A 13,356-nucleotide genomic window follows, 5' to 3' on the forward strand; every position below is an offset into this window, starting at 1 on the left:
TTCCTCACCAGCACTCAGCTTTAGCAATCTCTTCCTCCACATCCCACTTGACACTGACATCCATGCACCCTTACCCAGTCCCTTTCTCTCTATGATCACATTCACCTAACTATTCGACTATGCAGCCCTCACACTCCCTATCACTGTGATGCTATGAAAACAACTGACAACACACAGGGAGGGCCCTTGGTCTTGCCACCTCACTCCATCTTTGTGTCCTTCTAAGTATCTATGCTATGGAATCTCTACACTCACTCCTTCATTCTCACTCAACCTCCACTTGTCTCCCTCATTGCAGGAAAAGAGAGCTCACAATAAGCGAGAAAGAGCGAGGATAGGAGGAGGGCCACCCTCACTAGCCCACCTCACCCCCTGGGAGGAGGCGGTCCTGGAGATCGTAGGAGTGGAGGAAGATGCGCAAGTGGGGGACGGACAGAGAGGTGCACCACAGCAAGCTGGTGACAGAATAGTTTTCCATCTCTCTCATTGACATTACATGAGTCGCTGATAATGATTCTGAAGCTCTAACAGATGGACTAATGATCATCTGCAATATGCAATGTGCATGTAACCTTGGCATCACGTCGCTGATTCTTTCCTTTACTCCCCCACAGGACCATCGCAAGCACCCGTCCCCACTAGCCAGGAGGAAGAGCTTGAACATCAAGACTCCTCGGAGGAAGCTGCAACCTCTGAGGGCGCAGCGTCAGCAGAATTCAGTGCACCCAGCACCAGCGCAGACACTCGCACCTCGGTGGGACCTTCGGGACATAGAGTAGTGTTGTCACCTGGTGTATCACAGCTCACAAGTGAGCATCAGCAGATTGTGGAGACAGGGACAGCAGTGGAGAGTCATAGATGGAAGGCGCAGGACTCTGCCAGCTCAGCTCAGCTGCATGTCGACCCTCTATCTGGGCCCATCCACAAGATCAGCGGTGCTGGAACTCCAGGAACAGATACAGGAGTCTCTGGCAGGTTTTGTCTCCAGGGTCGCTGCGAGTGTGGAGCGAATGGAGGAGTCCATAGTGAACATGAGCAGAGCCTTTGTGGAGTCATTGGCGCATGAACGCATCACCATGGAAAGGATGGCAACCTCCATGGAGGTGATAAGTCACCAGAGTGCAGAAAACATGGTGAGTGCTCAGAATAGAATGACATCTCTGGAGGAGCGATGGGCATCTATTGAACAGAGAAACCAGACCATCATGGAAGTCCTTCTGAGTAGGACTGCCAGTGCAGATACAGGTCCCCATGGCCCCCCTGATGTGCAGCAAGGTGCTCTCAAGCCACTTGCAAGCGCTGAGGGGGACCTGACCCATGAGAGGGAAGTTGGTGGCAGACATCAAGGAAGGGGGGGCTCCTCTCCAAGCGCTCACACTTCCATGCCACTGCAGAGCCCTTGGTCAGAGCCCCACCAGAGTCCACACCCAACTGAGATCGGCGTCTCAACCCCTGCACAGCCATAGGAGCAGCAGACTGTTGACGAGCCCTCACAGGTTCACCACCCCAGAGGACGCCCGCCAAAGGTGTCGAGACAGGAGCAGCAGGAAAGTGAGCAAGGGGCCTCCACATCTGCTGAAGCCACAGGGGAAGCACCACGTAGGAGCACGCGTAAGAGAAAGGTACTGCACAAATAATCACAAGGGTAGTCACTTGGGTGAAATTTGATGTTTTATGTGGAAAAGCCATCAGATGAATAATGTAAATAAAAAATCTGATGGCTACTGCTGTAGTTGTGGCGTGTGTCATTTTGCGAATGGGACTTCCACATTGAGGGCTAAGGATTACTTGCAATTGTCAGTGTGGTGGTCAAATTGCTAGGAATCAGTTGGTTCTTGGCCATTGTTGATGCTCAGGTAAGAAGCTGCGAGGCAAAAGTGCTCGAGTGGCTAGGCTAAGCAAATCTGGCCAAGATGAGTGCGTTCCTTGCATCTCGGTCAGCAATGTTCTCACGTACTGCTGCCGCTGGTTCATGGGCCTGTGCAAGATGTTCGTTTTCGCTCTCCTCCTCCTCCTCCTCCTCATCTGAGGAGGATATGTGAGGAGCCACTTGGTCCTCAGGAATCTGCACGCCACGATGCTGTGCCATGTTGTGAAGTGCACAGCAAACCACGACGATTCTGGAGACCCTGGCTGCTGAGTACTGCAGGGCTCCACCTGATCTATCCAGGCATCTGAAGCGCATCTTCAGCAAACCGATGGTTTGCTCGATCATGGTTCTGGTGGACATGTGGCTGGAGTTGTAGCTCTCCTCAGCTTCGTTGGATGGCCTCCTCAACAGCGTCATTAGCCACGTCCTCAGGGGATAGCCCTTGTCTCCAAGTAGCCATCCGTTAAGTTGGTCTGGCGGACTGAATAGCAGAGGCACACTAGACTGGCGCAGTATAAAGGAGTCATGGCAACTGCCAGGGTACTTGGCACAAACATGCAAAATTTCCTTCTTGTTCAGCTGGTGTGTGACCACGTTGAGGGAGTGGAAGCCCCTGCAGTTGACAAAAATACCTCGATTGCGATGGGATGCCTTAAGGGCCACATGTGTGCAGTCAACGACACCCTGCACCCTTGGAAAGCCTGCCAGATTAGCAAATCCAACCGGACGCGCCGTGACACTTGCTTGATCCTTGGTGAAATGGATGTGATTGTGCGCGATGGCAAAGAGGGCATCGGTTACCTGCGTAATGCATTTGTGTGCGGCCGCCTGGGAGATGCCGCTGATGTCTGCTGCTGATCCCTGGAAGGAGCCTGAGGCAAAAAAAAGTTGAGTGCGGTGGTGACTTTGATGGCCACTGGAAAGGGGTATCCACCTGGTCCTCTGGGCTGCAGGTATTGTTGCAGCATTGCGCAGATGTCATCCACTACTTTTGGCACTGCTGCTCAGACATGTTGAGGGAGCTGACCCTGTGTCTGTAGACCCTGTTTGGGGGGTATCTCCTGCGCCAACGGGCTTCTATGCACTGGCCCCTTCTGGCCTGTGCAGCTTCAGGTGGGTGAGCAGCAGCTTGGCGCTCCTGTTGGTGCTGCTGTTGTTCATGGTTCTGCTGGTGCCGCAGCTGGTCTTCTTCCTCATCTAATGCCCAGAAGGGAAGGAAATAAATGGCTCCCATGCTTCTGGTATATGCCTCAATTGAGGAAGCGCTCAGTGAAGGTGGTGGGAAGGGTTTCCCAGGAGGCCACACTGGAGATGGGTGTCAGGCTCCAAACTTCCACAGCTGTGGTTATGCCTTCTAAAAGTTCCCCCAGACCTGAGACAACAAAGTCCTGCCACCTGCAAATGATGGCTGATCAAATCTACTGTTTACTGGTTGACCTGCAGCTGAGAGTCAGCAATCCAATTGTGCTCCCGCCAGGTTTCACCGTCTTGCTTCAGAACAGGCGTGATTCACGCGGGAAAAGGGTTAAAATCATAAAGGCATATCAAAATGGCATTATAGAGCCAATTTAGTGCTTGTTAAGGGCCTTAACGGCCTATCCGCGGGACGGAGACAAGACCACTAGACACGAATTATTTAAAATTGCTTGGAGGCAGGATGGAGGCGGGGTTGGGCCCACCCACCAGTTTATGCAAGTTTAACCCCCCCAGACGCCTCCAATCCCACCTCCATGGCCCAATGAAAATCCAGCCCAAAGCATTTGTTTAATTTATCTGCCATTTCCTTATTCCCCATTATAATTTCTCCTGTCTCAAGCCTGTAAGGGACCGACGTTTACTTTCGCTAATCTTTTCCATTTTACATACCTATAGAAGCTTTTACAGTCTGTTTTTATGCCTCTTGCTAGTTTACGATCATAATCTATTTTCCCTTTCTTTAGCAATTTCTTGGTCCTCCTTTGCTGAATTCTAAAATCCTCCCAATCCTCAGGCTTACTATGTTTTGGCAACATTATAAGCCTCTTCCTTTAATCTAATACTATGTTTAATTTCTCTTTTTAGCCACGGTTGGACCATTTTCCCCGTGGTGGTGTTATTCCTTAAGGGAATGTATATTTGTTGCGAATTATGAATTTTTTTGAAATGTTTGCCATTGCTTTTCTACTGTCATATCTTTTCATCTAGTTTCCCAACCTACCTTAGCCAACTTGCCTCTCATACCTACGTAGTTTGCTTTGTTCAGGTTTAGGACCCTAGTTTTGGACTTAACTAAATCACTCTCAAACTCAACATAAAATTCTATCATATTATGATCACGGCTCGCCAAAGCTCCTTTACTTATTAACCCTGTCTCATTGCACAGTACCAGATCTAAAACAGCCAATTCCCATGTAGGTTTCTTGACATACTGATCTAGAAAACTATCTTGAATGCATTCCATGAACTCTTCCTCTGCACGATTTCTGCAAACTTGGTTTGCCCAGTCTATATGAAAGTTAAAGTCCCCCTGATTACTGTATTACCCTTGTTACATGCATATCTAATTTCCTGATTTATACTCTGCCCGACACTACAACCACTGTTAGGGGGCCTATAGACTAATCCCATTAGTATTTTCTGCCCCTTGTTGTTTCTTAGCTCCACCCAAACTGATTCTACATTTTGTTTTTCCAAGCCAAGATCGTTTCTCTCTACTGTCTTTATTCCCTTCTTTATTATAGGGCTACCCCTCTTCCTTTTCCATCCTGCCTGTCTCTTCTAAAAGTCAAATATCATGGAATATTTAGTTCCCAATCTTGGTCACTCTGCAACCACGTCTCCGTAATGGCTATTAAATCAAACCTATTTATTTCTATATGCGCTATTAATTCTCTCTGAACTGTATTACTGTACAGTTTGTTGAGATACCAGTTGTATATTGAGTTCAATACCCTGGCAAACTTAAATACACCAATGAATATCTTCAGAAACAAAGGCTTAGAAATTGGAAATAACAACAGAGAATGCTGGAAAAACTCAGCAGGTCAGACAACATCTGTGGAAAGAAATTTGAGTTGACGTTTCGGGTTGAAACCCTTCTTCAAAACTGGAAAGAAAATAAAAAGATCGAAGGCAAAGCTGCGATCGAACAAAAGAAGAAAAGGAGACAATAAAAGGTATTAGAAGCCAGATGAGATGGTAATGGGCCCGTGGAGACAAAAGGCAGCTGAGATTAGGTGTGAAGTGTACTGGCAGGATAAGGACAGCTGCCAGGTGAGAGAGAGAAACAAAAGGAAAGGGGGGGGGGGCGGGGAAGGAGGACCCAAAACAAAGGGGTGGAAAAAATAAAAAGGAAAAAAGTAATAGAGGCCGAGGTTATGATCTGAAATTATTGAACTCGATATTGAGTCCAGAAGGCTGCAAAGTGCCTAATCGGAAGATGATTTGCTGTTCCTCGAGTTTATGTTGAGCTTCCGTGGAACAATACAAGAGGCCAAGGACGGTGAGGTCCGAGTGGGAATGGAGCGGTGAATTAAAATGACAGGCGACCGGAAGCTCGGGGTCGCCCTTACGGACTGAACGGAGGTGTTCCGCAAAGTGGTCACCCAATCTGCGTTTGGTCTCCCCAATGTAGAGGAGACCGCATCGTGAGCAGCGAATACAGTATGCTAGATTGCAAGAAGTACAAGTGAATCGCTGTTTCACCTGGAAGGGGTGTTTGGGGCACTGGACAGTGGGAAGGGGGGAGGTATAGGGGCAGGTGTTACATCTCCTGCGCTTGCACGGGAAGGTGCCAGGCGAAGGGGAAGGGCTGTTGGGGGTGATAGAGGAGTGGACTAGGGTGTCTCGGAGGGAGCGGTCCCTACGGAATGCTGAAAGGGGAGGGGAGGGGAAGATGTGCTTGGTGGTGGGATCACTTTGGAGGTAGCGGAAATGGCAGAGGATGATCCGTTGAATGTGGAGGCTGGTGGGGTGAAAGGTGAGGACAAGGGGAACCCTATCGTGGTTCCGGGAGGGAGGGGCAGGGGTAAGGGCAGAAGTGCGTGAGATAGAACGGACACGGTCGAGGGCCGTGTCGACCATGGTAGAGGGGAATCCTCGGTTGCGGAAAAAGGAAGACATGTCGGAAGCACTGGTGTGGAAGGTGGCATCGTCGGAGCAGATACGGCGGAGAAACTGGGAGAATGGAATAGAGTCCTTACAGGAGGCGGGGTGGGTGGAAGTGTAGTCCAGGTAGCTGTGGGAGTCAGTGGGCTTGTAGTGAATATTGGTCCTTTCCCCCCACCCCCCCCGTTTCCTTTTGTTTCTCTCTCTCACCTGGCAGCTGTCCTTATCCTGCCAGTACACTTCACACCCAATCTCAGCTGCCTTTTGTCTCCACGGGCCCATTACCATCTCATCTGGCTTCTAATACCTTTTATTGTCTCCTTTTCTTCTTTTGTTCGATCGCAGCTTTGCCTTCGATCTTTTTATTTTCTTTCCAGTTTTGAAGAAGGGTTTCAACCCGAAACGTCAACTCAAATTTCTCTCCACGAATGTTGCCTGACCTGCTGAGTTTTTCCAGCATTCTCTGTTGTTATTTTGGATTTCCAGCATCTGCAGTATTTTGCTATCGCTTAGAAATTGGATATAGCCACGAAATGGGCAGTGTTAAGGCCAAATGATGTTAAGCTGTGCCACCTGAAAATGCTCTAGGTACCATGCAAAATTCGTGCTCACTCTTCATTAACATGATTCTAGTCATGGGGGGAGAAATTGGAGGCTTTAGCGCCGACCGCTACTGCCATGAAATGCGGAAAAGACGGCGGCCAGCGCTCTTTCACCAACTGGTGGTGGATCCATCGGCGCAGGGCATTTTGGAGCTGCCAGTAACGCTGCTGGTAAACACTAGCGCCAGGGAGATTTAAATGAAAGAGATTGTGACATCAGTGAGTGTGTAAAGCTCCAACAGATTGCTAGGAATGCTGAGCTGGCACCCCGAGGGAGTGGCAGTGGGTCAGTGGAGCAGGACCCTGCTGTCCTCTCCCAAGATGACACCTCTGCCATTGCCCTTGCCGCTATCTGTCAGCCAGCCAGCCCAGACTGCTGCCCCCCATGCTGAGATGGTGCAGTCTACAGCCAGGCCTTCTAGGGCCACAGCTGCGCGAGGTCGTCCTGCAAGGCCATGTGAAGTCTCCCGCGCAGGAACTCTTCCACCAGCCATGCTGGGGGAGTACTTCATAAGAGCACTAGATTAGGAAAAGGCACACGAACGACAGGCACTAAGAGACTGCACAAGGGTGATTAGTTGATATTTCTGCTGTAAATATGTGTTAAATGATTTTTGATAAATTTATTATTGTGTTTGGAATCGATTGTGGCAACTCTCATTTCTGCTTTATGCCCAAGAGAATGCTGTGATATTCCGTGACAGAGAGAGATGGTATGGCGGGGATGTGGTGAGCAATGGGGATTTGGGGTTTCATTAATTCAAATCGGAGTCTGATGAGCCGTTCATGGACATCCCGTCGAGAAGGACGAACGGCTGCCTGACTCCTTGTCATCTTCCTCTTGCTCCTCATTGTCCTCCTCTCCCTCATCCTCCTCCTGAGATGGTCCCGCAATCTCTGGTGGCAAGGGCTGCGCCCTCATGATGGCAAAGTTGTGAAGCATGCAGCAGACCACCATGAAATGGGACACCTGCTCCACCGAGTACTGGAGGGCTCCACCTGAGCGGTCAAGGCAGCGGAACCATTGTTTCAGTAGCCCAATGGTCTGTTCCTGGTGGAAGAATGGCTCTCATTATATGAGTGCTGGGCACGAGTGTTGGGGTTGCGGAGGGGAGTCACGAGCCAGGTGGAGAACGGCTAGCCCTCGTCTTCGAGCAGCCACCCTCCAGTTTGCTGTGGCGGCTGGGAAATTGCTGGCACACCGGATTGATGCAGGATGAAGGCATCATGCCAGGATAGCGGGCACTGACATTGCGGGATTGCTGGGCGTGGTCGCACACCATCTGCACATTAAGTGATTGGTAGCCTTTGCGGTTATGGAAGATCTCAGGATTGTTATGTGGCGCCCGCAAAGCCACGTGGGTGCAATTGATGGCGCCCTGCACCACGGGGAAGCCCGCTATCCTGGCAAAGTCACATGTGCACTCGTCCTGCTTCTCTCTGCTCAGAGAGAAGACAAAGTAGTCCCTTCTCCTGGTGTAGAGAGCCTCACTTACCTCCCGGATGCACGGATTGATGGAGAACTGTGAGATGCTAGCTATGTCTTTTGCTGCAGCCCAGAAGGATCCGCTGGTGAAGAAATTGAGTGCCACGGTGAGCTTGACTGGGAGAGCCGTGGTCACCCTGTTCTCAGGCTGCAGGTCTGTTTGCAGGAGGTGGCAGAGTTCTGTGACCACCTCCTTGGTGAAGTGTAGCCACCTAATACACCACTCCACACTTAAGTGGAGGTAGGAGAAGTGCTCTCGGAAGACCCTAGGTGGGTAAGGCCTCCTGTTGGGAGCCCTTCTGGCCCTCCTCCTCCTCCCTCAGTGCGCATCTTCTCGTCTTCCTTGCTGCTTCCGCTCCCTCTGCCGAAGATCCTGGAGCGCAAGGTCGCCAGTACAGCCTCCATGACTGTTAACAAGTGTTGTGAGCAGAAGCCTTTAAAAGATGATGAAGGTGTTCTGCACTTGCAACAACACTCCCTGTTCCATTAGAACCTTGAAAGAAGTTAATAAAGCTGGTGGAGTTGCAGAAAGTAGCACAGAGCCAGTCAAACTGCAGAAATATGTCAGATGCAAGTGCTGATTGCTTATGATCCCTTTAAATACTGCTGCTGGAACCTCCTTCCTACTTCTGAACGCTTGCTCTGCCTGTCATTGTTAAGGCATGCCAGTAAGTGCAACAGCGAAATCCAATGTCGCAGATCGCGCTTCCACACTCACTGGCGTCACGATCTGCTTAATCTAAATCTCTGTGATCGCTTCTGTCGGCAGCGCTACCGGCCATCACAAAATGGCGCCCACCACCAACTGTTTTTCTTTCGCCCGAATCTGGTGATAATGGGTAGCACTAAACCCCCGGACTTCTACACCAAACTCTTTCTGCAGCAAACAACAAAATACTGCAGTGCTGGAACTCAGGAAATGCTGGAAACACTCAGCAGGTCAGGTTGACAAGTTAGCATTTCAGGTATGTAGCCTTTGTCAGAACGGAAGGGTTTATAGATGAACAACATTTAAAAAGAAATGAAACAAGTTGAAGGGGAAGGAAAGAAAAATACACACGATCTATAAAGTGATTAAGTGGGAAAACAGGAACTGGCTAAACGACAGAAGTGATATTAGCAGTTCTGACGAATGCTTCACACCTGAAGTGTTAATTTGTCTATTTTTTCCCCCACAGATGCTGCCTGACCTGCTGAACATTTCCTGAATTTTCTGTTTCAGATTCCAGCATCTGTAGAATATTGGCTTGAAGTTTGCGCTATTTTTTTCCGGCGCATTTCACCCAAAATCAGCGTAACCTGCGTAAAAGATCGCAAAATATTAAGCGCAAACTATGTTCAACGCAAATCAGGTTTCTGTGATCTTTTGCGTTAGTTTAAAAAGCATCGTGCTAGAACTCGGCCCTGCCCACAAAACTGGCCACAACTCCAGGGTGAATGAATCACCATTGGGAGTTTCCGCTAATTGTGATCATTTGCAGATCTTCGAGGAGGCTCTAAAGATTAAGCTGGTTCTTTTGGGCGCAAGGACACTAATAGGCACGATTTAAAAGCTTTTGCGTGTAATTTTTTTTAATTTACTAAGAAACTGACTACTGTACCCCAATATAACTGGCAAATAGTTCTGTATTTTGTTTTAGTAATTTTCAGTCATTTAAAATCAGGGTACTCACAGGTGGTGGATTGACACTGTGATTAAAAATGCTGTTCTTTGTGATAAACCCATTTTCAGCAGTATTAATCAAACTGCACCAAGTTACCACTCTTGAATAGGTCAAGGAATATTTTTTAAAGCAAAATTTTTTTTAAAATTACGATCTAAAATGCTGCCCGAATGTGCTGGTTTATAGCAGATTTTGCATTCAGCAATATGCAAATGAGTTTGAGCGGAAACTCGAGAAAGCAAAACACTTCTCAAAACTAGCGCAATTTTGAGCGCAATTAGCACCCGGATCACGAATTGCGCCCAAAGTGGAAACTCTTGGCCCTTGTGTTTTGCTCACTTTAAAGGACCCTACAATGGGTTCAATTAAAAAATAACAAAACTAAATAAAACCACTCATGAATTTTACACTATAAATGCATTAAAAAAAGTCCGATAGTGATTTTATCTCAGAATTCAATTGTCAATTCTAACCAGTATAATTTGCTTTTGCAAGTTTGATGCATTTTGAAAGGCTCAGAGGAAGAGACCAGGAAGCTCCAGAGCGATTTGGACAGACTGGGCGATTGGGCGGATAAATGGCAGATGCACTATAATGTGGACAAGTGCGAAGTTATCCACCTTGGGTGCAGGAACGGGAGGGCAAATTATTATTTAAATGGCAATAGATTGGGAGAGGGGGAAGTACAGAGAGACCTGGGTGTTCTTGTACACCAGTCACTGAAGGCGAGCATGCAGGTGCAACAGGCGGTCAAGAAGGCAAACGGTATGCTGGCCTTCATAGCAAAAGGGTTAGAATACAGGAACAGGGATACCTTGCTGCAGCTGTACAGGGCACTGGTGAGACCACACCTCGAGTACTGTGTACAGTTTTGGTCGCCTCATCTGAGGAAGGATGTTCTTGCCATGGAGGGGGTGCAGCGGCGATTCACCAGGCTGATACCAGGAATGGCGGGAATGACCTATGAGGAGAGACTATGTAGTTTAGGGATGTACACACTGGAGTTTAGAAGATTGAGAGGGGACCTCATAGAAGTGTATAAAATTCTGACAGGTCTAGACAGACTGGATGCAGAAGGAATGTTTCCCTTGGCGGGTGAGAACAGAACTAGAGGACATAATTTAAGGATAAGGGCTAAACCATTTAGGACAGAGATGAGGGGGAATTTCTTCACTCAGAGAGTGGTGAACCTGTGGAACTCATTGCCACAGAGGGCAGTGTATGCCAGCTCATTAAATATATTTAAGAGGGAATTAGATATATTTCTACGGGCAAAAGGGGTTAAGGGTTACGGAGAGAAGGCGGGGACGGGATACTGAATTAAAGGATCAGCCATGATCTCATTAAATGGCGGAGCAGGCACGAAGGGCCGAATGGCCTACTCCTGCTCCTATCTTCTATGTATCTATGTATCTATGAAACCTTCAATCAAATTTCACTGTTGATAATGATCTGTGGCACTCATGCATGAAGATGTCAATCCAGGCTTTGTTTATGTAATAATTATTTCCTGATGCTCATCATTTATCAATACTGTAAAGTAAAATCTCACCTGTGCACTTCATAGAGTAGTTCCAATAAAATGCTATAGAAGTCAAACTTATGATCAACGACATTTACTTTCCTAAGGAGGAAGAAATGGAAACATCATGAAAATCATTTAAAAACCAGAGCATTACAAAGTAAAAAATAAAGTCATCAAACTCAATGAGCGGCACGGTGGTGTAGTGGTTAGATTAGTTGACGCCTAATTCAGATGCCAGGACTAATAATTCTGAGAACATGAGTTCACCACCACGGCAGTTTGAGAATTTGAATTCAGTTTAAAAAAAAATGTATAAATTTAAAAAAAGCAGGTTATTGTCCCCACCACTTAAAGCCCATGATGAAATCAGACAGTCGCTTATATCAGCCAAAAGGACACAACTATTATCCATTTGCATTAATGTAAGTGTTGAAGTTGCCAGTTATAGCGTCTTATGTGCTCCGTTTATTTTGGCTAGAAACAGCTGTGCTTATTCACCTGATGACACAAACAGTTTTGCGGCAGGAGGTGGATGTTATGTATTGTGTGTTCTCCTCCCACCTGTGGTGGCGCTGTCACAGCAGATAAATGGTTGGGTGTTCTCTTGGTTAAGTTTAGCTCTCTTTGTTCGGAACTCTCCAGAACTTCCCTTTCCCTTCGAATAAAGCACTTCATGTTTGAATCTCTGAGTTCTGAGTTCTAATTGTGCCTAGGCAAAAAAGGTACCGACACAACAAAGTGGCGACGAGGAGCGGATGAATCTGCGTACGTTACGAGTGCAGTGAGTAAACAGAAATTTAAATTTGAACTGTGAGATGGCTACTATATTAGGAAACATCGGTGATTTTGATGAAAATGTGGAGCAATGGAGCGCTTATATGGAACGTTTTGACTATTTTGTCTTGGCGAATGCGGTGGCAAACGAAAAGGTTGTGCCTACCTTTTTGAGTGTAATGGGGCCGAAGACATTCAATTTACTTCGCAGCCTTGTGCAACCAGATAATCCAGGACCTAAAACATATAAGCAACTAGTGGAAATTCTTGGAGCACATTTTTCACCAAAACCTCTGGTTATTGCTGAGAGATTTAGATTTCACAAATGGAATCAAGAGGACGGGGAATCTGTGACGATGTTTATTGCTGCTTTAAAAAGGTTGTCGGAACACTGCCAGTTCAAGGAGGTGCTGAATGACACCATTAGAGACAGACTTGTGTGTGGTCTGCAAAGTGCAGCCACACAGAAGCGCCTTCTTACTGAGGACAACCTTAGTCTTGAAAAGGTCATTGAAGTTAGTGTCTCCATGGAGATGGCAGAAAAGGAGGCTCACCAGTTGAGTTCAACAGGGAGAGTTCACAAGGTGTCGTCTGAGCCTAAAGGTGTGCGGAACGGCACATGTTACCGTTGTGGGAAAACGGGCCATCACGCTAATGACTGCTGGTGTATGGAGCTGGAATGCCAAAATTGTGGCAAAAAGGGTCACATTGAACGCACCTGTAGAGGTAAAAAAAGAACAGACAGAGCTGGGAAGCATGGAAGCAAAATGTCTGTATTTGGACAAGAGAGGAAAAAGAGTGTTCATTCAGTGCAGTATGATGGAACAAGCAAAACAGAGGGGAGCAACACCTCTGAGGAGGAAGAGGTGCACATACTGACTGTTGCAGGTGGTTCAAATGGCTACTGCGTGTCCCCACTGGTGGAGGGACAATCAGTGCGGATGGAGGTAGACACAGGCGCGGCTGTGTCCCTTGTTTCAGACACTGTCTGCAACAAAATGCTAAAGCAGCTTACCCTTCAGCCAACAAACATTGTGCTAAAGACGTATACCGGCGGCGAACCTGTGGCCATGAGAGGCGCCATTGAGGTGACAGTTAAATTGAATGGACAGACTGCAAAACTGCCACTATATGTGGTAAAGGGAAATTACCCATCACTACTGGGACGTGCGTGGCTAGAGAAAATCACATTGGACTGGCCTGCAGTCCGCATGATGTCAAAAGTGGAGTCAGGTCTGACTGCAGTGTTAAACAAACATGCAGAACTCTTCAATGGGGAACTTGGGAGCATGAAAAAGATCAGCGTGAGACTGGACATTAAACCTGACAGCAAGCCGAAGTTTCACAAA

The 13,356-nt window shown here is 47.6% G+C and overlaps 1 pseudogene across 1 annotated transcript in view; it reads right to left on the bottom strand.

Annotated features, from left to right (window-relative positions):
- Window positions 1-13,356, bottom strand: part of LOC147122828 (uncharacterized) — a 1,078,287-nt pseudogene that overhangs the window by 936,437 nt on the left and 128,494 nt on the right. Inside the window, exon 4 of the transcript XR_015080342.1 lies at window positions 11,261-11,332. The product of XR_015080342.1 is annotated as an uncharacterized LOC147122828 (transcript). The remainder of the gene's footprint in view (window positions 1-11,260; window positions 11,333-13,356) is intronic.

The sequence above is a fragment of the Somniosus microcephalus genome, chromosome 2 (genome assembly GCF_052327205.1).
Source record: "Somniosus microcephalus isolate GS21.2 chromosome 2, FLI_Smic_1.0, whole genome shotgun sequence".
In the NCBI taxonomy this organism is placed as follows: domain Eukaryota; kingdom Metazoa; phylum Chordata; class Chondrichthyes; order Squaliformes; family Somniosidae; genus Somniosus; species Somniosus microcephalus.